The 23,091-nt window shown below is 46.7% G+C and overlaps 1 protein-coding gene across 1 annotated transcript in view; it reads left to right on the top strand.

Annotated features, from left to right (window-relative positions):
• The first annotated feature begins 318 nt into the window (after window positions 1-318).
• FBXO46 (F-box protein 46) overlaps window positions 319-23,091 on the top strand; it is a 47,999-nt gene continuing 25,226 nt past the window's right edge. The window contains exon 1 of the mRNA XM_069644714.1: window positions 319-637. The gene's annotated coding sequence lies outside the window, so the exon portion shown is untranslated. The remainder of the gene's footprint in view (window positions 638-23,091) is intronic.

Below are 23,091 nucleotides of genomic sequence, written 5' to 3' on the forward strand. Positions count from 1 at the left end.
GGCTAGATGTGTTGACAGAGCAGGATATATGTCTATATATATATATATATAGGTTTGCCCGCGTTCATACACATGATTTTGCATGGTTCATATAGTCAACTCGGACGTCGCTAGAATTCTGATTTTGTCGATGGGTATTCTTCTCAAGGCCGGTTTGTTTCCGCGTTGGGTCTACACGGCCATTTCATGTGTGTGTTCGTTTCTACCGTGGTTCGAATATGGTAGACGCTCCCTTACTCTTCGCTTTCTTAGCGGGTCACACTTGGCGATGATCCCTCACACGCAGCGCTCGTCGCTTCCCCAGTCCGCTCTTTACACACACTCTCTCTTGGCCCGGTAGCAGGCTCTGCTTCCCATATATGGGCATGCCCCAGAGCCGGCTCTGCTATTGGCGGCCCCCAGCGCAGGCCCTGTCAACAAATGGCCGCCAAGCGGGGCTCAGGGAAGTGAAGGCCGAGCTTATCCGTGAAAGTGGGGAGCATCATAAGTTAGCAGCGACGGAGCGGGGCCACAGACGTAGCCTATCCTGTATTGCACAGGCGGAGGCACAATTGAAATCTTCTCTTTTCCGGAAACCATCGGCGGGGGCCGCCAACATCGCACGGCCTCTGCTTGCCAGAGAACCTCGGCCCCACAGGTAGGTGTGGGTCGACCGCCCTTCAGCTGTTGCACCTAGTGGGTTATGTAGCCCTACATGATTACTCTTTAAGCGCCGCCAGGGACCCGTTTTTCGGTAATGCTGAAGATGTGTGTCGCTTGTCAATGGGAGATCATTTCCCCTTGGTGGAATCGAGTGTTATTCAGATGAAGTGGGTCTGATTTCAGGTTTAAGGATGTAACAAATGTATGTGCATCCTCGAACGATTACCCCGCACTCTGGTTACCACATAATGTTTTGTTTACAAAAAATCAATTAAGCAGATAAGCTTCAGCTAACAACTTCTTTTATCGCCGAATATTTCTGCGATGGAGAAGTGGTGTACCGTGTTCCTATGATGCTATTTCCGAATAAACGAGTCCAATGTGTCAACAGATTCCCCAAGTTGACCAAACCGAGTTGGGAGATTGGGATCCGATGACGCTTCTAACCCTTAACCCCCGTAATTGCTTGTCGGTACAGCCACTTTATGTCTATTTATGGGTAGTCTTTTATATATATTTTTCTGCAGACGTACCACCAATTTTGAACCTAGATTAAATATGCGTTCAACAAAAAACCCCATGCAGAAAGCATTGTTTTGAACAGTGGCCGAGGTGAGCTATTTATGACTTATGGGCCAGCACAGCTACAACAGAAATGGTCTGACAATAGATCTATTATGCCAATTCTCCGATCAAAGGTGAGCAATTGGAGCATTACCTTACCTCCATGTATCTTTCTTTCCTCACGGTACTATCCTGCCAAGATGGATGTAGCCAATAAATACAATATAAAATGCAGAGCCGCCCTTTATTGTAAATCCCTCCTGCCCCCTCCGGCTGCCTGGAGTCAGAATGCTGGTGCTAACCACACAGGCGGGGGGATACCTTCTTAAAACACTGCCCGCGTAGCTGCCTGACACAACGATCCAAGAATTGAACTTTGTTATACGTCTGGTTAAACAGCCCTAAATGTTGGCCTATAAAGGTAAACCTTTTATATTCAGAGGTGATTGACAGCCCCATCCGTTCACTTATGATGGTCGATGCTGTCTTTGCTGGCCCGAAAGTCACAAATTGTCTTACTGCAGAAAATATATTTTAAAACATTATTTATTTTTTTGTATCCATATGGGTCAGCACTCTTCTTTGCACATCTCAAGTGGTGTCGTGCTTCTTCAGGAGAGAGGCTGTATACAAAACCTAGTAATAACGTACAATAAACATATATGATTTGCTTAAAAGAAGACTGCAAAAAAGGAATAATTATATTTCAAGATTCTTAAAACAATCGCTACCTTCAGAAATATCTGAGAAAAAGCACTTACAAAATGGTTTAAAACAAAATTCAATAAATCCAAAAGACGTAATGCCATCTCTACGTTTCAACTCAAATAAAGAATACTTGACATCGGGCCTTCCGAAAAGCTCATGGAAGGCTTTTATGACCATTATGCCCCAGTACTGAAACTATTACTTATGAAGGCCAACAGAAAAAAATGTTGAAAGAAGATCTGGCATGCTTTCCCTTTTCCTCTGTAAGGGCTAGTTCAGTATCTCCTTACCTTGAGATGAAGCATATTCAGATTCCTTCTGCTTACCCCCTCTGCCTCCTTTATCAGGAGGGCACGAAATTGTTACTGAGGATTTGGGATGGCAGAGGCATTAAATGGTGCCAAGGTGCAGGACTACTCAACTGTAGGGGAGGGATGATTTCTCCTACAGCAGTGATACCTCAAATACATTTTGGGAAGGGGACATGGAGTGGTGATCGAACAACTTGCCCCTTGGATTTTAAAGGTTGACCAGTCTGACTTGGACTGGAAAGTCAGCCGTGTGGCCATACATAGCTCTTGTCCACCACATGCCCAATGTAGGTTAAATCGGCCATTGCGAATTGGAGTTTTGATGTAATCGCCCTCAGACCTTTTGTTTTTGGGGGCGGTGAATATTACAGCAGAGGAATACTTATACGGCCAAGATGTGAGTGCTTTTGTTGCATCTTGGTTATCTCGGTTAAGAAATGGTAGGAGGCTCACAAAAGGTGTATTTTATGGCTTGACTCTTTTTATGAGTCTAGCAAGAAATGCAAAAGGTGACAACTCGGGTGCTATTTGGTAGCTTCACTGGGGCAATACCCAGTTTGTCGAGTTGAAATGTATTGCGGCATAGTGTCACCATCTGTGTCTCCTATGTTTCATGACAACTAGGACAAAGTGGTTTGCTGTTGTCCCCCCCCCCCCTATATACACACAAAATAAACGCTCAGACTGGTGTCTGTTGTGATTTGAAGATCTATTTGTCAGACAGGAATGCATGGTCAGAGCAGCAGGAACTTGGGAGTCCTGACTGATGGGGTTGCTTTTAACGCCTAGCAAGGCCTGGACTGTGTAGCACCCACTGTTTTGAGTAGGAACGCATACGCCACATACTTGTGTATTTGTTTATTCTCATTTTGAGAGTAGCTAGGATATCCGCAATGGTGCGCTTAGTCCTGCATTTTGCATGGCAGTCTTTCTTATTCAACATTTGGTTCTGCCTCGCCTGAGTGGTGTTTGTTTTAGTGAATATCCAAAGCTCTCTGTAGTTTGATTCCTTTCTTCTGTCGGTCATCTTGTGTTTGCAGTGTCTTCCAAATAGAAGGGAGCGAACAGTTCGCTTACTTTTGTTTCCTGTCTGCATTGGTTATCTTACTACGGCTGTAATCCGTTTTGAGGGAGATCTTCTTGTAGTTGCTGACATTTGGATTTCAGCAGATCAACTGCTTGTAAACTTTAACAAATTAACGCTTGGGACAGTCTCCAGATGAAATAAATAAAAAAGGTGTATTTTCAAAAGTTAACGGAAATTTTGCTTTGAACCATATGTGTAATACCCTCTACGTCTGTGCCAGTAGAAGCACACTGACTCTTATGAACTGTTACAAGGGACTGAGCGCAGAATATTTTTTTCTTTCTGTTTTACATATTGTTTTTCTCTGATCAGGACTACATAATCGCAAGACCTCAAACGCTGGTTTATGCTGTGACAAATCGGTCAATGGGCTAATAACTATTTGAGTCTACTGTTGTGATGTCAGCATCACTTGGCAATTCATTGTTGAGTGTGAACTTTCTTGTATCCACACTGCTTCCAATCACAATGCATCCTTTCAAAAGTTTTAGTGGCCACCCATTACAAAGTTACTTGGGCATATAGGGTATGGACTCCACAAGTCAGACATCTTATTCACATCTCCAGAACCAATCTTTGCATCCCGGTCAGATCAGTTAAAACCATAGATCCTTCTCCCCGTGCTGATGAACCTGCATACTAGACACTTAAGCTGGTTACTTCTAAATATCAATGGCCAACAGTTAACCACACTGCCACAGTTTGCTTTCTGTAGCTTTAAATACATTTTGTACAATCCATAAACAAACACGTTTTACCTTGCTTTACATCTAAAATCCCTTTATTCGGTAGGTTGATGGTTGGCTCTGTGCTACCAGCTTGAGGTCTGCCACAAAGTGCAAGACTCAAACTGAGAAAACTGACATGTGGAAGGACCTGCACGTAAATATTTGTGGCCCATGGATACGTTTGGTGACTAGGAAGATTTCCGTTGCCCCAGAAAGCTTAAGCCACTCTGATCTCCTTAAGCACACTTGATAGAGCCACCTGATTTGATACCTGTGTAGTCATGATCATATAGCTAATACTTACGATGCACCATGGGCATACAAGGCGTACATCTGGATGTGTGCCCTCACCATAGAAACTGCACATTACAGTTTAGGTTACTTGTCTACATGCAGCTTTTCCCTACACTGAAAACTGTCTGTACTCACTCAAAACAGCTCTACCAAGCAAGAACCTCCAACTTTGCCCTGATAGTGTTATTTTTAACCACAGAATGGCTTAATTGCAGCAGTACATGCGCTGCTGCTATAGCCACATCTTAAGTGTGCCTTCAACCACTTGATCTATAGTTGTTCCTTGCACGGAAAAAATCCTGTGCAAAACGAGCATTGGTGAAGTCAGCAGGTTTGGCTTGTATGTAGGTGTTCAGAATTCGCTAGCCAATGCTATGATATCCCCAGGCCATTTTATTGCCAGGTATTACAATTAAGGACGTGCCTCTCAATGCCTTTCCCATACGTACGTACAATAATGGTTGTCTTTGCTGTACCAGCTGAAGGGCCCTGCAACATGCATAGCTGCACTGTCCTAATGTTTTTTTCTTTCTTTATTGGTGAGGGGTTTCTTTGGTGGTATACCTCGGGCAATCACTCTTTACACTGAGGTGTTAAATCATTTGATGCTCATATTGTAGCTCCAATGTAATTGTTGACCCTCATTGGAAATCGTACCCTCGAATTTATATTCCCTTTTTTTTATTTTGTTTTTTCTCGGTTCAGTAGCACGTTCTCATCAAATGGGCAGGGTTTGTATTCTAACCTTAAGCAAAGTTCAGGCAGCTCTCTAATTGTATTTTTGTATACAACGAAGGTTCTGATGTGTGCTTAGACACTCTCCTGTTGAGGCAGAATGATTTGTTTCGGGGGCTATTTTGCATTACTTTGTGCTGTCTGGCTTTTGACTTTTATTTTTTATTTTAAAAAAAAAAAAAAAAATCCCCTTCTAGACATACTTGGGGCCTGATTCATGGAACGTTCTCCTATGGGATTGCTCCATTATAAAACACTTCCATGAATACGGGCTAAAGCCTCTCAGGGAGCATGCATCTGTATTTCTGTGCTCTGCTTTCAGTACCCCTTTGGTTCTATGTGATTTCAAAGACCAGGTTTTCAGAGGCATTTTTAAGCAAAGCAATAACTGAGAAAAAAAACTTTTCCATTGGGAGCGGCCCCCAGTCTAACCCTACTTCCATATATATTTTTTTTCCTTTATAGTTTTGCTGAAAAATTAGTTTTCTCTGTAATCACTGGATACGTTCCCCATCGTGTCATGGGGTTAATTTAGCCTCCCTAGTCATCATGTGACTTGACGGTGGCAGCTTGGCTTTTAGCAAAATAGTCGCCACAGTTTTTGGGTTTAGCTGGGGTCCTTTACTTGTTGGGGAAGTCCATGGGGTGCCTGTAGTAGCTGAGGCAGTTCGACCAGGGTCTACCTGTCTGGGGAGAATGGGTTTGGTGCTGTTAGAAAGCCCTCCTTAAATGCTTGGGGGCGGGGAAATGTTTAAATGTTTCTAGCTGGCTGTGTGCCCCCCCCCCCATTACCATTCCTTATCTTTCTGCTGGGGGGGGGGTAAGGGGTGTTGGCCATTTTAGCTCCCCAATGGGCAAATACTCCCGACAAAAAGAACAGAACGGACGTGTAGTATCTTGTGCCCCTGCGTTCACCCAGACATCTCCAAGGATATGTTTGACCAGTAGTGCACTTAGTACCATACGAAGATACCACTATTATAACTGCCTTCTGTATTTATGTGCATCAAGATCAGGGGCAAAGAAATTATTACAAAAACATTTCTGTTTTCCAGTTAAAAATTTTTTACTTGCTTATAAAAGATTTTTACATTGTTCTCTCCTACTAAAGGTAGTAAAATGCTTGCCTTTCCATGTCATAGTATTGGAGCATCTCCAGTGAGCACTAACTGTGTCTCCAAAGACCATAAACCTCGCCACTGCTAGCTCGTTATCTGTTGTCCCAGGGCGTCTGCTGGTCCTCACTGCAATCAGAAACGAGCCCCTTTACTGATAACTATGGCCAATGCATTACCTGGTTGAAGAGGGTTGCTATCGTGCTTGGCATCACAAGACTAATCCAGATTTGGACTGCCATTCTGTACTTGGGCCTTTCTCCGGGTGTCTAGGTGTCACAAATCTTGGTGTATACTCCCTGCTATTCTGTGAAGCATAGGCCTTTATCCAGTTGTCTGGGTGTCACAAATCTAGGTGTTTAATTATCGCTTGACATTCGCCAAAACCTTGATCCCTCTCCCAAGATCCTGAGTACTTGCTCATTGTGCACCCTAGGTTTCCCATTATCTTGGCATCTCAAACCTCAGGGTATTCTATCAGTATCTGCCATAATTGAGTCCTGCCTGTGGCCCCCCCCCATGACACGGCACTCAGCAACCACTAAATACTAGTAACTACAACCAGAACCACTACCCAAGTTAACCGGGAACCCATAGTGTTCTCTCCCTACCACCTCATAACGAACCGTGCCACCCTTCCAATGCCTAGTACTCCCTTGCACAGTCCTCTCATAGACCCAACCAACTGAGCAGACCACTCCCTCTGAGAGCATCCAGGCATTGCTATAAAACTATTATCCAAACGCAAAGGCACTGCAGGTGGGCAACTGCCCCTGTAAACTCGATACCCAGACCAACTCGTACTGCTGAGGACACAAAATGCCCTGACACAGAATTGGATGCTGACAAAGATACCTGGAACGTGGACCAACCACTACGGTTACACAAACTCAACCTCCTCCAGTAGAAGTTGCCTCGAATACAGAACTCACCCTGCCAAAATAATAAAATCACCAGAACCTCATCGTAAGAGAAAAATCCCTGTACCTAACAACAACTGCTGAACTACTTCAGTGACACTGGCATCTGCAGACGGGCAAAGAATCTCCCCGAACAACCGAAAAGACAGGACCCCCCAAGATCATCCCTTTCTCATGTATCACAAGAACAGAAGGGCACTACAGACATCAGTAGGTTTTCAACAACTCCACTATCAATCTAACCGAACAACGCAGCAATCCGTGTCAACAGAGAAGCACTCCAATTGAGCATCTACAAATCAAAACGAGGAGCAAAAAATGAAACTAACCACACAAAAAAAAGATCCACTTCAATCTAATCAATGCTAGGTCAATATCCAAACATGCCAAAGAATATCTATGACCTTCTATGTGACGGCGGTATCGCCATACTATCCATAACAGAAAAATGGCTAGATGGCCACTCCAAAATTACTGAACTGCCTGCCTGATAACTTAAAGTGCGTCCAAGCAAATGGGGATAACCAAAAGTTGGCAGACTGGCAATAGTCCACAAGGAACAATTGGAAATTTAAACTGGAAGGCCCATTAAACATCTAACTTTGACTCTCTAATCCTTTGGCCTGTCAACAAACCTGAAATTCATACTGGTATACAGACCACCAACTTAAGATGGGAACTTCATAGACTCCTTCACAGAAGCAATCGCCAACCTAGCCATCGAGCAGAATCATCCGATTATCCTCAGTGACTCAACATTTGGTTCGATGAAGAAACAACCACACAAAAAAATCACTAGCCAACCATCTAGAAACAATGAAATTACGTTAAAGGAGCATCCCACACACCAGGCATACACTAGGTGCAATCTTAGCCAACAAAACCCTCATTACCTTGGCGCCACCTATTCAGATCCTCTGGAGCGACCACCTCATCATTCCCCTTGTGATCACGCTGGCCACACCAATAATCAAACGGGACAAGCCGCAGACTATCATGAAAAGAAACTGGAGAACTGCAGCTTACTGGAAATGGGCTAACTACAAGCACCTACTATGGACTAAGCTGACCTGGACAAAAAATAGAACTACTTCACAACTTGATCTCGACAACAATAGATGAGATCGCCAAAGAAAAACACCCATCACGCAAGAGAGCAACGGCAAAATGGTTTACCCCGCTACTCAGTGCCATGAAAAGGGGGGGGGGGACTAGAATGGAGGATCAAAAACGACAGCGCAAAGAAATTTAAATCTCAACTACATATTGGCCCATACAAAAAGGAAATATTACAACAGAATCTTCAAAGCACCGACACCCAAAAAGAACTCTTAAAATCATAAATGAAAAAAAACCTGTCTCAGCAACATTCCAATACCATCTAAGAAATGCAACGACCTTGCAGACACTTCAAAAACAAAACCCCCATCCAACAGGCCATATAAAGTGGACCATGTGACTACAATATGCAATCCACCCACCTGTACGAGGAACACCCGAACAAACTCTGAAGCTTCCACCACATAGCAGCAGAGACATTCACTGGTAAACAAAAGCAACAAAACCGGTCGCCGTCTCCAGCCCCCCCCCCCCCCACAGATCAATCCACTTGCAAGGAACACCCATGGATTACTAAAGAAACGTCTTCGACCACACCCCTCATTGTCACAGGGAAAGTGCCACAATCCTTTGAATCAGAATACATCAAGCCGCTCCTCAAGGACACAGCAGGCAACTGACCTCTCTGATTACAGACCTATTGCCAACATCCCATACCCAGCGACTCGCTACACCTATAGAATAACCCAAGAATTCATGGAAGAACACTGCCTATTAGACCAGGCACAAGTAGGTTGATCTGAAGGCAAACACAGACTCTGGACAATAGTACCGCTCTGATACTTCGACACAGTTAACCATGACATCTTCGTCAAGAGATTGAAGAAATTGGAATCGCCGACCATACCTTGCTATGGATTAAATCCTTCTTAACAAACCGACCATATGGATCAAACCTTTCAAATCCAACCCAAGAGAATCTTCACGCGATCATCCTTCTCCCAGTTATTATTCAACATTTACCTGTCTCGACTAATCATTAAAAGACATGGCCTCACTTGTTAGAACTGTGCTGATGACACACAGTCCACAAAATACAAGAGGCACAAAAAGAAAACCCAACATTGGAGAGCTGCCTGCTGGATGAACTTGATCTACCTGAAACTGATCATCTCTAAAAAACAGAGAAAATGGCCACTACATCCCCGGATCAACTGAACTTGGTACAACTTCAGCCCCATAGACTGTTTAAAAAACAAAAAAAAGGGAACTTAATCTAGCGCCACAAGTAAACGCTCTAATCAAGAAATGCTTATTTCTCCTGCAAGCAGTGAAAAGGATCCTCTGATTCGCCCACAAACGCCGTCATTGCTCTCGTGTCCATAGTAGACTATACCAACAGCCTATAACTGGGCATTCTAGAACGACTTCTTAAAAAAAAAAAAAAAAAAAATCCAATGCATACACAATGTGGTGGCCAGACTGCTCCTCAAACTACCCCAAAGAAACACCACACCAGCTCTGAAAATGCTCCACTGGCTGCCAATAAAACTGCAAGGATGTCCAAATCATCAGTGTTCATAATGCACATGGCAATCCACGGCCATGGTGCAGAGTTCCTAAGAGAGAAAATAAAAACGTCCAACACCCTACAAGACCACTCCAATCCAGCAGCGACATCAGTTTGGAACCAAAACCATACAAAAAAGAGACTTTGCAGGATCCTCTCTCACCTTGCCCCAAAAACCTCGTGAGGTACCAAAGAACATGCGTAACAGATCACCCCATATTACTCCTAAAATCTTGTCTTTTCACCCCACCACTAGGAAGAATGCCTATGGGCACATACGCAGCTGAAACAATGCTGAGTCTCCCCCAGCTAGCTCCCATCAACTGAAGGGAAGAACGATCTACAGCATATCATCTTACCAATTGAAAGATAGATGAGCTAGACACATACTAATGAACGATCTTGGAGATCGGAATGGAAGGGTAAGGATGACATGTCAATAACACCTTAGCCGACAAAGTAAACACAGGCAGCAATGGATCACCGATAGGAAGGGAGCGGATGATTGTAAAAATAGAGCACCAATACCAGAGTTGGGGACAATGCACGCCTCAACCTGGTACACAAAGGTAAAAAATGTTGCTAACTTGCCATGCCATCACTAACAATTAGATGGACAGACATGCGAACTCCAGAGGACAATCGGATCCATGGAACCAATAGTAAACTGGGAGGTTCTGCAATAAGCTGAACACTCGTTTGCAAACGCGCACGTTTGCGCGCCCATATGTATCTGTCCTTTTGTGTGTGCGCCTCCAAAAAATGTCTCACACCCTCGCACAGCGAGGCAACAGTATGAATGTACATGGCAGGTACTCTATGCTAAAGTGCATGGTGTGCCTCTGGCCTCCTGAAAAGCACAGGGGCAACGTGCTGGTCTTGTAAGCAAGACCACACAGAGCAACTGATTTCTGGATGCGCGCTTTGAAACCAAACTCTGGTAATGTATTAGGAGTGTTAAAGTCCAGCAAAGGTACTGAGCAAAGCCTAGTCTTCCTGTTAACTGAGCATTACTTTATGCTCCTTACGTTACACGTAGTTGGAGCCCTCAACTCTTGCACCATCTGTTATCGGCTCCAGACTCAGTGGGTAGGCACACGTACCATTCCTGGGTACGAATGCACATGTCCCAGACATCGGCATTTTTATCAGGTAATTGGATACATGCCCAAACGGTAATAAAACATCCTTGTGAAGTGCCAGCAGGACCTGTAAATCTGCACCTTTTGTCTGACCTGAGTACCACTACCCTGCTGCATTGTGCTTAACCCTGCAGTTTTCAGATCCGTCGAGATGTAATGCAAGCCCTTGGCATCCATGTTGCTTTACCTTGGGTGCTCATATTGAGGGCAAAAGACATGCCTTTACTGTGCCTCCACTTGCTGTCCTGGAGACTGCCTTTTGGCTGCAGGCATTAGTGTTCTGCATGGAGAACTGCACCTCCACTATAGTGGTATCCTTTGTGTATGCACTACTACCACCTATGCTCGGCCCTTTAAGGTGGCATCTGTCGGACGGTAGGATAGTCCAACATGGAGTCCCATGCAATTAAACTGAGGGATACCGACCAGGACAGTCTCCAAATGGCACCCCTTGGGAAAGATGTATCCTCCTTGGGCACTATTGGCAGCACTAGTTCTCAGAACATTCCTGACTTTTCTGGTTCTGTGCGTTGATGGCAGTGCTTACTGTATATTAACATTCTAATACTACCCGGGGAGGGGGGGGGGGGAGGCGGGAGAGTGTTCTACATGCTTTGCGGACAAGACGCCATCTTTGAATTCGCTGTGCACATGCTCCATAGCCCTAGTAAAGCCTTCATATGTGCAAGGTCTGTACAGGGAGTGGTGAGAAATCCCTGTCAGCCTGCCCTAATTGCTATGGTATCCTATTTACCATATATAGCCTGGGGGGGGGGGCTTGTGGAACAGGAGGGCTCTAATTTAATATTGTCTCACTGGAAATCTTAGCTAATGCCATGGCAGTTGCAATTCACTCTTAAAATGGGTGGGTTGGGGCGGGCGTTAAGCGTACGTCTTCTTCATACATTCTGTCCAGAACTGTGTGGTCCTAGATCTCCTCACCTTGCTAGGTGGGGGGGGGGGGGTGTGCAATCTATTAAAAACGTCTCCTGCTGCTGTTTCCTAGTGTATTACCCTTTTTGTTGGGGGCGGGGGGGACAGTGGTTAAGATGGGAACTTACTACCTGACGTGGGAGGCTGGCTGAGTTTTATTCATACTCCTGGTATGGATGATTCAGTTCTGTGCCATCACGCCATAGAAGGACCCACTCCCCATTTATCATAGAGGTCTGGTCCCTGACCTAGTACCCGAATATGAAGATTACCCAATAATTCCTCATGCTGCCAAGTCTGGTTATGGAGCCCCAAGGAGCAATATATAGCTGCCTCTCCATATCTAATATGGGGGCGATATCGGGTGGGGGGGGGGGGTCGTCATGTACCAGTTAATGTATTGTTGTAAACTAACTTTCATCTGTTGTCTTTGGATCACCCAGTCTCCGGTAGGGATGGGGATGTAGGGCGTTTCAACGTATGTGTTTGGGTGAAGCTGTTCTTGAAGAGGGTCTTGAGCTCCTTTGGTAACTGTAGAAGCGGGGGGGGATTCTGATGATTGGGGGGGGGGGGTTAGGGGGGCAGTCTTGGGGCACAGACCATGCTTGCCTTGTGGTTCTTGCCTTCCTGCACCAGCAGGGATCGAAATTGCTGGGAGCTATTTAGGTCTCCTGGCTGTCACCAAGGTGAGCCTTGGTAGCTTGACACCACCAGCTCCTGGTGCCCTACAACTGTGACATTCACCCTCTGTCTGGGATGTATTGGGGAAACAGAACAGGCATGATGGGTTACAGTCTGCATATCATATTGTTAGACTTGTGGCCCGCCATGCATTAACTTATTCTGCAGGAGCAGCGAGAAAGTAGACTGAGCAAGTTGACATCACTGAAAAGAGATGGCCCCAGAGATGAAAAAATGCAGTGACTGCCAAGATAATGCAGTAACCAATCTAGTGGCAGAGGTATGGCTGTACAAGCAAAAGTAGCCAGGTAATGGTTAAAGGCATGACTGAAGAGCAGAAAGGAATGCAACCAAGAATGACAAGAGGCAGAAAAATCAAATTGTCAGCAATGGCGCAAATTACATTGCAACCTAACAATAGTAAGGGGGCGGGGGTACATGGTGTAAACGTTTGTGTGCATGCAAGTTAGCCATTCATTAAATCACTGTCCTGAGAACTCCTTCGTGAGAGATGGACTGTCTCCTTGCAACAAGGAGTAGCTCATGATTCAAGGAAAATCCAGGAACTACTTACAGATCCTGTTTAACGAATCCCAATTTCGACACCTGTATTTTCTTTCTTCTGGTGGAATGTAGAAATCTGGATATGCAGAATTTCTCAGTGAGGTAGCCTGGGGGACTTTAGGGTGACTTCTTTGTAGATGATGCAGCAGGATTTGACGATATGGACTTGCAGCGGGAGCTATTGCCGTCCTATGAGGGTTGGCTGATGTGGTGGGATTTGCAGTGTTATGAGATTCGGATTAAATTAAATTGGGCAGTGCTGCAACAAGCTGAGCCCTCTCTTGCAAACAATCTGGTTCCTTTGTGTGAATCTTTAGGAGGCACACAAAATGGCAGATGCAAGCACAGCGTTGGGCGTCCTCGGGTGGGGGGGAGAGACAGATTAGTTCTGTCCCGAAACCATAATCACTGTATCCATGGACCTTTGCTATACCAGTCTCCTAAACCTCTACAGCACCATCCCTGCACTAATGGCAGGTTCAAAGATCACGTGCGTTCCCGACAACTGATAAAAGACCAAGTTACATCAGGCAGATGTGGCCTTAATTGTCTATAATAATGGTGTATTCTAGGGGCACATCATAAAACAAAAAAAAAGTCCTGCCTGGTTATGGCATGATGTCTACTAGTAGAAAATAGTTTACCTTCGGGAAAAAAGGCTGCTTCCCCTTGCTCTCAAGATTGCGTGTCCTTATGTTGGACTATCATGGGTTTAATCATTCTTATGAGGGTTTTTAGTCATAATATTAATGCTCTCATATGTACTCGGTCAATTTACTATATGCAACTATGATGCAGATTAGGTACTTCTGCCATTGTTTAAATCGCATATACTAATTGTACTTAATTTGCAATTCTGGTTGATGTTTTTAAAAAAGGGTGAAGAATTATGGTAGTAAGTAGAGCGTTTTTAAGGGAGTAAACTGCTAAAATGAAAAGACCAATTACGTCAGTCAAAAAATGGTTGCAGCAATAGTTTGAAGTTGTGGTGTTGGATTCACAGGTCCTTGAAGGTTCAAATCTGTTCTAATTGCAAAGGTCTCTCCAATATCCCATTCCAAACACTTAGCCCAAGGCATAAAATAAACCGTATTGTGTAGCAATTATGTAGGTTTGCTAATTAAATTGGGACTTGTGTAGCAAACCTAGCTATTAAGTTGCTCTGTTATATGAAAGCATGGATCGCTCTGCATTCCTCTTGCTTTCTGGGCTCCCTCCTCCCTCTTTTCTCTGTTCACTAAAAGTGCAAAAGGGCTAATGCAGAGGAGTGCAGCAGTCTCCTCCACCTGTATATGTCTGACCTCTGAGTATGTAAGCAAGAATATTTCTTTTTCAAATAAATGCAAACCAGAAGTCAGGATAATTTTATTAAGCTATCCGTATCCTTTCAGCCAAGTATATGTTCGCATTTTTTTAAAAATGCGGTCATTAAATTCCATCTAAAAATGTATATTTGTTGCATAATTACTTTAGGTTGTATCTAAATATCGTGTTTGTGTTGGGGAACATGCATCATATTGCGATTGACCACTTTAAAAAATGTACATGATAAGAACGGCCAAATGCTTTTGATGGCAAACCTAGTTCTGTAACTTGTTGGTTACTTGCAGCGTGTTCTCAACTCACGAGCTGATCCCCGTACTCCTTGACGTCCTGTCTTATCACCCTGTTGCTTTATACCGGCTACCCTGAAAGTCGGATGCTGCTAACGACAATATTCCACCTAGTTTACTCAGTTCTCTACCTGCTACACCATCCACTCTGCTTAGTCTTTCTTTCCTCTTTTCTAATGAATAGGAAAAACTAAGTAGATGTGTACGCATCGCAGTAATCGCTAGTTCCAGCCAGTCTCTACATCTGTAGCTCTAATGCACTACCATCACTGCAGTTGGCCTCCAGAGCTCGCTTTGCTCTAGGATTATGATTACATTGGCCCTCATTACAAGTTTTCTGGTCCGGAAACAACAGTGCCTGCAAGCTTACTGGCACTGTTTCTGGACTGGCAAACTACAAGTCGCGCACACTTTCACGGAAGCACCAGCACAGTTAACTGTGCTTCCGTGATTTCCCCCCCCAACCCCTCATTCCCATTGAGTTCTATGGGGGTTAACATGTACCACCGCCTGACTTCCCAGAACGCCGGGGTCGTAATCCCCCGCCGGTGATTGTGGCAAGTCAGGTGGCGGTAAATCATTACGGGTCCGGTGGCTACCTGCTGTCTTTACTGGCACGGTTTCTGCCGTACCCGTAATAAGCGCAATTCTATATTGGCACCTGCAGTAGAGAGCTGGCCAATTCCGAACCTTTGATCATATCTATTTTTGTCCATTGTTGCAGTTTACCTTTACAGACACACATCCAGGGCTCACAAAGTATTTTCGTGCACTCATGCTCTAGTACTCTTTAAGGGCCAGTACCATTTGCAGGGGATGTTGGGAACTTTACTTTGTTTGCAGTAAATCTCAACGCATGGTTTCACTGTGTAGGGTTGGCCTCTTGCTGGCAGCAGAGTGGGATTGTGGTGACATGCACAATGTTTCCAGAAAGCACATTTAAACTTGTTGCCATGGGTCAAATGCATTTCTCTTCGGTTGAGTGGATACAGTAAGTTGCTTGAAATGCAGATGTAGTGGAATTTGAGCTTGCAAAGTCTGAATTATCCCACTGTTTTACTTGAGTGGTACACAACTGCTGCATTGTTCATATTTGTATGGTACGAGTAACTTCTGGCAGTGTTAAAGAGTACAAAAATGCTAAACAAATGGGTTTGTTTGCTAATGAGAATTTTAATTAGCACAGTGCTCAATTTTGGAAAACTAATATGCTTTGTAAGCATACTTTCTTGGTATGCATGCAAATCCCGATCCAGAACATAGTAATTTAACTTGTGGGACCTCTAATGGCAATTACACATAGTGCATTGGCCTGTAAATTATTTTCTACTTAGGCATCCAAATTTGATACCTACGTAAATGGAGGGGGGTTGGGAGGGGTGGGGTTTGGGGGGGCTTTAGAGGGGTTTCCTTTTAAATTGTCAAAGGCTAATTTGATAGATTTCAATGATGCGTCATTTATAAGGGCTTTTCTCCACACTGAAATTAGTAATGCTAGCAACTATTCAAGAGCATTGTTTACAGTGGTCACTGGACTTTCTCCAGCATGGGATCTGGCATGGATTCACATGCTCATGAATATTCCCCGTCGTCAGGCTGGGAATCCTCGGTAAAGAAAAAATCAGTATTCGTTTCTGATCTGTCTTTCTTAGTAGTAACTCTTTGGGTCATACTGCCCCCAGCCAATGACTGCCTTCTCCCTAAGCCCCTGCCATCCATCCTCAGATTTTTACCGCACGTTCAAGCCATCCATCCTCAGATTTTTACCACACGTTCAAGTGTTGGGATTACTCGTGCTATAGCTCTCGAGCTTTTACTGCGTTTTGCGAATTTTCAAAGATTTCATCTCATTTTTCGTCAATTGAGCCTCAAGCTCCACTGTTTCTACTCTGATTAACGGGGACTCGTTTCGGATTTTCTCTATGCCCTCAAGGGCGACTTTTCGTCAGGTTTCTCTTCTCTGAGGCCTCTGGAAGATCTTTGTGGACTACCCGCGTGGACATGGCCCAGGAAAAAGGAAACACGACGCCTTGACCCAAGCTCTTCAGGAGCTGCCCTGGATGTGGACTACCGAATGTCTTCAAGGAGGACTAACATTCTCGATGTCTCTATTGCCTTCATGAAGATAAAATGCATGTGGAGAAGGACTGTGCGTTTTGCAAGAACATGTCCGAGCGGACGATGAGGGATTGTCTTACCCGCCCACAACTGGCTGGAGGGGAAGAGCCCAGCAGCGGGTGAGAAAAAGAAGTCTGAGCGGTCTTCTAAGTCCTTTGAGGGCGCTCTGGCGATTGGGGGCCCAACAAAAGGCTAAGCACCGCAGAGCGCTGAACGGTCGGGCTCCTCGGCTGCCAGGCAGGGCGCTATCAACCACGAGCCAACGCTCTGGCTCGCGGAAGAGTAGCCGGAGAACCCGGGAATTTTTTTTTTTATTTGCAAGGCAGTGGATGAGTTGCTGCAAGGCTGACCTGGAGACAGCTCGTGCCTTAGGCGTTCTCCAGCAACGACGGCCACCCTATCGGGCTCCGGAGGCAAGCAAGGTGCCTCCAAGGGATTTGGCGTCAGCTCCTCGATGTACCACCAGGCAGCTCGCTCTTCGTCGCAGGAGGCCTACAGAGGACGCGGCAAGCAAGGAGGATCTCGTCATCACAGAGGCCAGGGCGGCAAGGCCGCCGCCAAGCAGTATTGAACCGGCCGTGGTGTCGGGCCCCCACCTGAGCACCCCGGTGGGAGGCCGGCTGGCGAACTTCGCCAGTGCGTGGGAGTCCATCTTCGACTGTTGGGTGCTGGATGCGCTGGCCCACGGGCGCACACTGGAATTTCTAAGAAAGTGTCCCCACGTTCCACCTGTGGCCAGAAAGGAAGATCGCGTCCTTCAACTGCTACTGGAAGTACGAGCGATGCTAAAGAAAGGCGCCATCGGACTCGTCCCAAAGAGGCTCCGGAGTATACTCTCGATACTTCCTCGTAAGGAAAAAAGACTGACGGTTGGCGACCCATCCTGGACCTTTGTCGTCTAAACAAATCTATCAGGTCCCAGTCCCCGATGGTTACCCTCCAGCACGTCCTAGGACAACTGGAGGAAGGCGACATCCTATCGTCGCTGGACTTGGACGCCTACTTTCACATCCCCATCTTGAAAAAACATCGGAAGTTTCTGCGATTCTTAGTCCAAGACCTGCACTACCAGTTCAATTCCCTTCGGATTGAAGTTGGCGCCCAGAGTGTAAGTGCCTAGCACCAGTGGCGGCGGCTGCGCCTACAGGGGATCCACGCCTACCCTTACCTGGAGACTGGCTCATCCGGGCAGAGTCAAAGGAACTGCCATCGAACACACAAGGAAGACGTCCAACTGCTCACTAGGATTTTCGATCAACTTCAAGAAATCACACCTAGTACCGTCGCAAGTCGCCCTGTTCCTGGGAGCCAAGCTCAACACAGTGGCGCGACTAGCTTACCCGTTGGAGGAGAGGACAAAGGCCATCCTAGGCAAGGTGCAATGGCTGTCGACCATGGACGTGACCAAGGTGAGGTCCGTAAAGTTTCTGCTCGGCATGATGTCCTCCTGCATTTACCTTGTGCGCCTCTGCAGACTACGGATGCGACCGCTGCAGGAGTTCGACGACGGGCAGCTTCGAAGACAGGATCTCACTCAACAAGACTTCGGCAAGCGATCCAGTGGTGGGGCACCCGCGCGCATCTGTTGGTGGGTATGGACTTCCAGACCCTGGCCCATCAGGAGACTGTGACGACAGATGCCTCCCTGGAGGGATGGGGAGGGGGGGGGGGGGCCCTCATTCTGGAGATCTCCACGCAAGGGGCCTTTGGCAGCCGGAGAAGTCACTTCACATCAACGTCCTGGAGCTATGAGCCGTGTCCTGGGCCCTCAGGTCGTTCCGTCCTTCAAGAGCAAGGTGGTGAGGATCTTCACCGTCAACACCACGATGATGTTTTACATCCAGAAGCAGGGATGCACCAGATCACACCCCCACCCCCTATACAAGGAGGCCCAGGATCTGTGGTATTGGGCCGTAGCCCAAGTGATGTTTCTGGTACCCTTCCACCGGGCAGGAATAAAAAACACCATTGGCGATGCATTTAGCAGGGAGCTGCGCTTGTTCCACGAGTGGGAGCTGTGGTAGGATCAAGTGGACCTCATCTTCCGACGATGGGGCAATCCCCAGATCGACCTGTTCGCGAGGGCGGCGAATACCAAGTGCCGGAGGTTCGCCAGCATGTTTCCCCAGCCAGGGAGTATGGGCGATGCCTTCTCGTTCCCCTGGGACGGCCTGTTCCTATATGCGTTCCCTCCGTTGCTGTTGTGGCTCGTCAACCAACTCAAACTGTCCCAGTGCAGGATGATCCTCGTCGCACTGGCGTGGCTGAGGCAGATCTGGTTCCCGGACCTTCTGGACATGACAGCGTTTCTACAATTTTCCCCCACCACCACCACCACCACCCCCCTCCTGTCAAACTGCCGATGGACGCGGATCTCCTCATCGGAGAAGGAGGCGCCATCCTCCGCCACGACCCGGCGTCGCTGAACTTGTAGGCCTGGCTCCTGCAGCGCCAGAGTTTGGAAGGTACGATATCCCGGCGGACTGCAAGGAGGTACTTGCAAAGGCCAGGGCGCCCTCAAATGTTATGGACACAAATGGAAGAGGTTCTCTGTCTGGTGCCGTGCACAGAAGATTAACCATCTGCGGATTACAGCCCCTCAGGTGCTGCCGTACCTACTCTCGCTGGCCAAAGCGGGGCTGGCACACGCCTCCAAGATCCATCTAGCGGCTATCTCCTGCTACTCCAGGACCCCAGGGCGATCATCCCTCTGGTCCCATCCCCTGGAGAAAGAGTTTATGAAGGGACTGTTCCGGTCATTCCCGCCGGGGAAGGCCCCGGCATGGGAGCTCAACGTGGTGCTGTCCAGGCTCATGGGGCCGCCATTTGAGCCGCTGCATTCGGCACCGTTGAAGTTCCTGTCGTGGAAGACTGTTTCTTGTGGCCATCACCTCTGCACGACGAGTGGGAGGGATCCAGGCCCTCTCCTGTAAACCTCCATACTTTACTTTTCACGATACAAGGGTGGGGCTGAGGACGCACCCCTCCTTCATGCCAAAGGTGCTGTCGGACTTCCATGTTAACAAGCCCTAGGTGTTGCCAGTTTTCTTCCCGTTGCCTTCGTCGCCGGCCGAGAGGACTTTCCACTCGCTGGATGTAGCTAGAGCGCTGAAGTTCTACGTGGACCGTACAAAAGTTTTCGGAAGACATCACAGCTTTTTGTGAACTTTGGACCTCTGAACCAAGGGAAGGCCCTCTGGAAGGCTTCCATTTCCAGATGGCTCTCCGCCTGCATCGTGCACTGTCACTGGTTGGCGAACCGACCATTGCCCGGCCGTCCAAGAGCCCATTCAACCAGGGCGATCGCTGCTACCACAGTGTTCTTGTCTGGTGTGCCCCTGCTGGACATCTGCAGGGCTGCTACGTGAAGGTTGAAGGTTCTACTGCGTCAACCGGGATTCCAGGGAGGAGTCCAGGGTCGGCCAAGCAGTGCTGCGCAACCTGTTCGCCTGAAGTTGGGCCTGGTGAGGAGGTTAGAGTTGCTTAATGTTGAGTTGATGTAATGCTTGATCTTGAGCCTTGCCACCTCCCGTGGTTGCATGTGTGTACTGCTATGTATTCTTATATTCATGAGCATGTGAATCCATGCCAGACCCCCATGCTGGAGAATGAACAAGTTACTAACTGTTGTTCTCCAGCATGGGTCTGGCATGGATTCACATGCGAACCTTCCCTCCTACCCCTCAGCGGCACTTCACTTGGTCATACTGCCACTTTACGTGCTACCAAATCTGAGGATGGCTGCCAGGGGAGGAGTTTAGGGAGAGGGCAGTCATTGGCTGGTGGCAGTATGACCCAGAGACCAGTGATTGGTTACTACTAAGAAAGACGGATCAGAAACAAAAGTAATAAAAACATTTTTTTTTTCTTTTCCCTTTTCTTTACTGAGGATTCCCAGCCTGGCGACAGGGAATATTCATGAGCATGTCAATCCATGCCTGGCCCATGCTGGAGAACAACATTTACAGGTAAGTAATGTGTTCCTTGCAATGCAGGCTGTATTGCATCATTGGTTAAGCCTTCGCTAGTATGGGCGAATAGATTCAATGTATTTTTTTTTTTCAAATAAAATATTGAAGTATACAAGCAAGTATTTGGGAAATAACTGAGGAGACTCAGACACTTCATAGTCAGCCAATTTAGCTAAGCTCAAATGCTCAAGTAGATGCAGTGGTAGTCAGAGCGTGCAAAGTTTATTTTTCAGCCAGTGACAGAGGAGTATGTCCAGGCTTTGATATTATAAACCTACCAACGACTGTTTACATTACCTGCATTCTCTGCCAGAAATCTGGCAGACAGTATTGCCCCCTTTGTCACTAAGTTTGTTAATCACTGACTGAGGGTATGGTACCCAGGAAACTAAAAGTCAATTATTACCCTGAATTTAGACCCAGCTAAGCTAAAAAAAAATTATGGCCAGGTATAATTTTAGAGAAAGTGGTAGATGTCACAATTTTATCATTTGTTGAGAAGGAAGCACTACCTGATGGGTTGCAATTGGGTTTTTGGCCCAGGCATGGGATGGAAATGGCTCTGCTGACAGTGTATGACGAGCTATTAATGGCTGCGGACAGAGGCGGACTTACTTTTTGTAATGTTAGACCTGTCTGCAGTCTTCGACAGTCAAGCTTAGTTATCATACGAGCGCCTTTCAAAGCCTGGCAATGTCTCTGGCCAGGCCTTAAAATGGTTTGCATCTGTTCTTGATGAGATATCCACAGGTGAAATCTGGGATCAGACAAGCTGGTAGCAGCTGAAAGAGGCTTTGGCCCCATGCATTCTTGTGGATGAACTTCAATTCTCCACCTAGATTAAAAACCTAGGATGCTCGTGGCAGGAGAATCTGGGCTGAGAGAGTCCGGTATGGCAAAGGTCCAATCTTCACTACGGATGCAGTTATTCCCACTGAAGATAATGTGGTAGTGTTTGGAGCAATGACAAATGCCCATCTAGTCTATTGTAATAGTCTTTTGATGGGGATACTAGCCAAAGAATTTATATAGACTTCAGAAGGCCCAAAATGCAGCAGTAAGATTGATTAGCAGTTTGCGGAAAACTGAGCATGTCTCTTCCTTATGGAGGTCACGCCACTAGTTAATGGTTGAGGAATGTATTCAATTCAAGGCCGCCTGCAGAAAGGAACTGGCCTAAGTATTTAAGCAAATAAATCCTGCCCTACAGCCCAGTGAGGACTCTCGGGTCTTGTAACCAACTGCTGCTAATACCAGAGGGGATAGATTTGCAGTCTTTGGACCTAAACTATGCCAGGCACTTTTCCAGTTTAGGAAAGACCTGGAAATTTTCCTGTTTCAGTAATTCTAATTGCTTCAACAACTCGACATACTGACAAAATAAGTATCTGGGTAGTACCTCCAATATTTATAAATCCAACTGCGCTCCTGGGCACGTTACAAATACAAAAAAATAATGTACCTTATTTTTCTAGGTGCGACAAGAGAAGCCCGAGGAAGGACAAGACAAACTATCTTACTAGGCCTTGTCATTCATATCGCGCAAGTGCGACAACGCCAAGTTTAAGGGGTGTCGGGGAGAGGGAAGTGCAATCAGGGCAGCATTCCTCTGAAGTGCAGCGCTGCTTTGGGTAAGTGCATTGAGGCAGGGGACTGTAGAGTACAGCCCTTAAGTGCATGGTAGACCCAGAGACAGTGCAGGCGAGACTGATCATGGCGGAGCCCGGTACCCAGTGAGACGCTGAGGGGTAGCCAAGCAACCAGTCAGCGCTGCACAGGTGGTTAGCAGGGGAGGGATGGAGAGAAGGAGTGCTCGAGAGAAAGCAGGGTAGAAAAGGAGAAGGCAGGGTAGAAAAGGAAGGTCTTGAGCTGCTTCCGGGAACTTCAGGTCGTCTGGCTGAAGTTTGAGAGGGGCAGGTAGGCCATTCGAGGGGGAGGCACCTGCAGAGGAGAGATCACCCACTCTCTGCCTGGAGAAGTGTTGAGTTGGAGGTGGCTGAGCGGAGGGCTTGAAGGAAGGTATTTTGGGAGTTGGATGTAGTGCAGGCCCTGGCCCCAGAAAGCCTTGCGGACGATGCAGATAGTCTCCAAATTGATCCTTGCAGCCACTGGGAGCCAGTCGATAAATTTCTGGGCTGCAGAGATATGGTCCCTGGGCTTGAGGCCAAGAAGTCTTGCAGTCCTGTTCTGGGTTAGTTGCTGAGGGCGGACAGCAGAGTAAGGATGCTTCAGAAAGGTTTTTGCAGTAGTCTAGCCTAGAGCGAACCAGGCCTCTAGATACGAGACTGAGCTTCTGGGGGGAAAGTGAGAAATCGAAGAATAGCTCTGAGGAGGTG

Source organism: Ambystoma mexicanum, chromosome 2p, assembly GCF_040938575.1.
Source record: "Ambystoma mexicanum isolate Mex_15411 chromosome 2p, UKY_AmexF1_1, whole genome shotgun sequence".
Taxonomy (NCBI): domain Eukaryota; kingdom Metazoa; phylum Chordata; class Amphibia; order Caudata; family Ambystomatidae; genus Ambystoma; species Ambystoma mexicanum.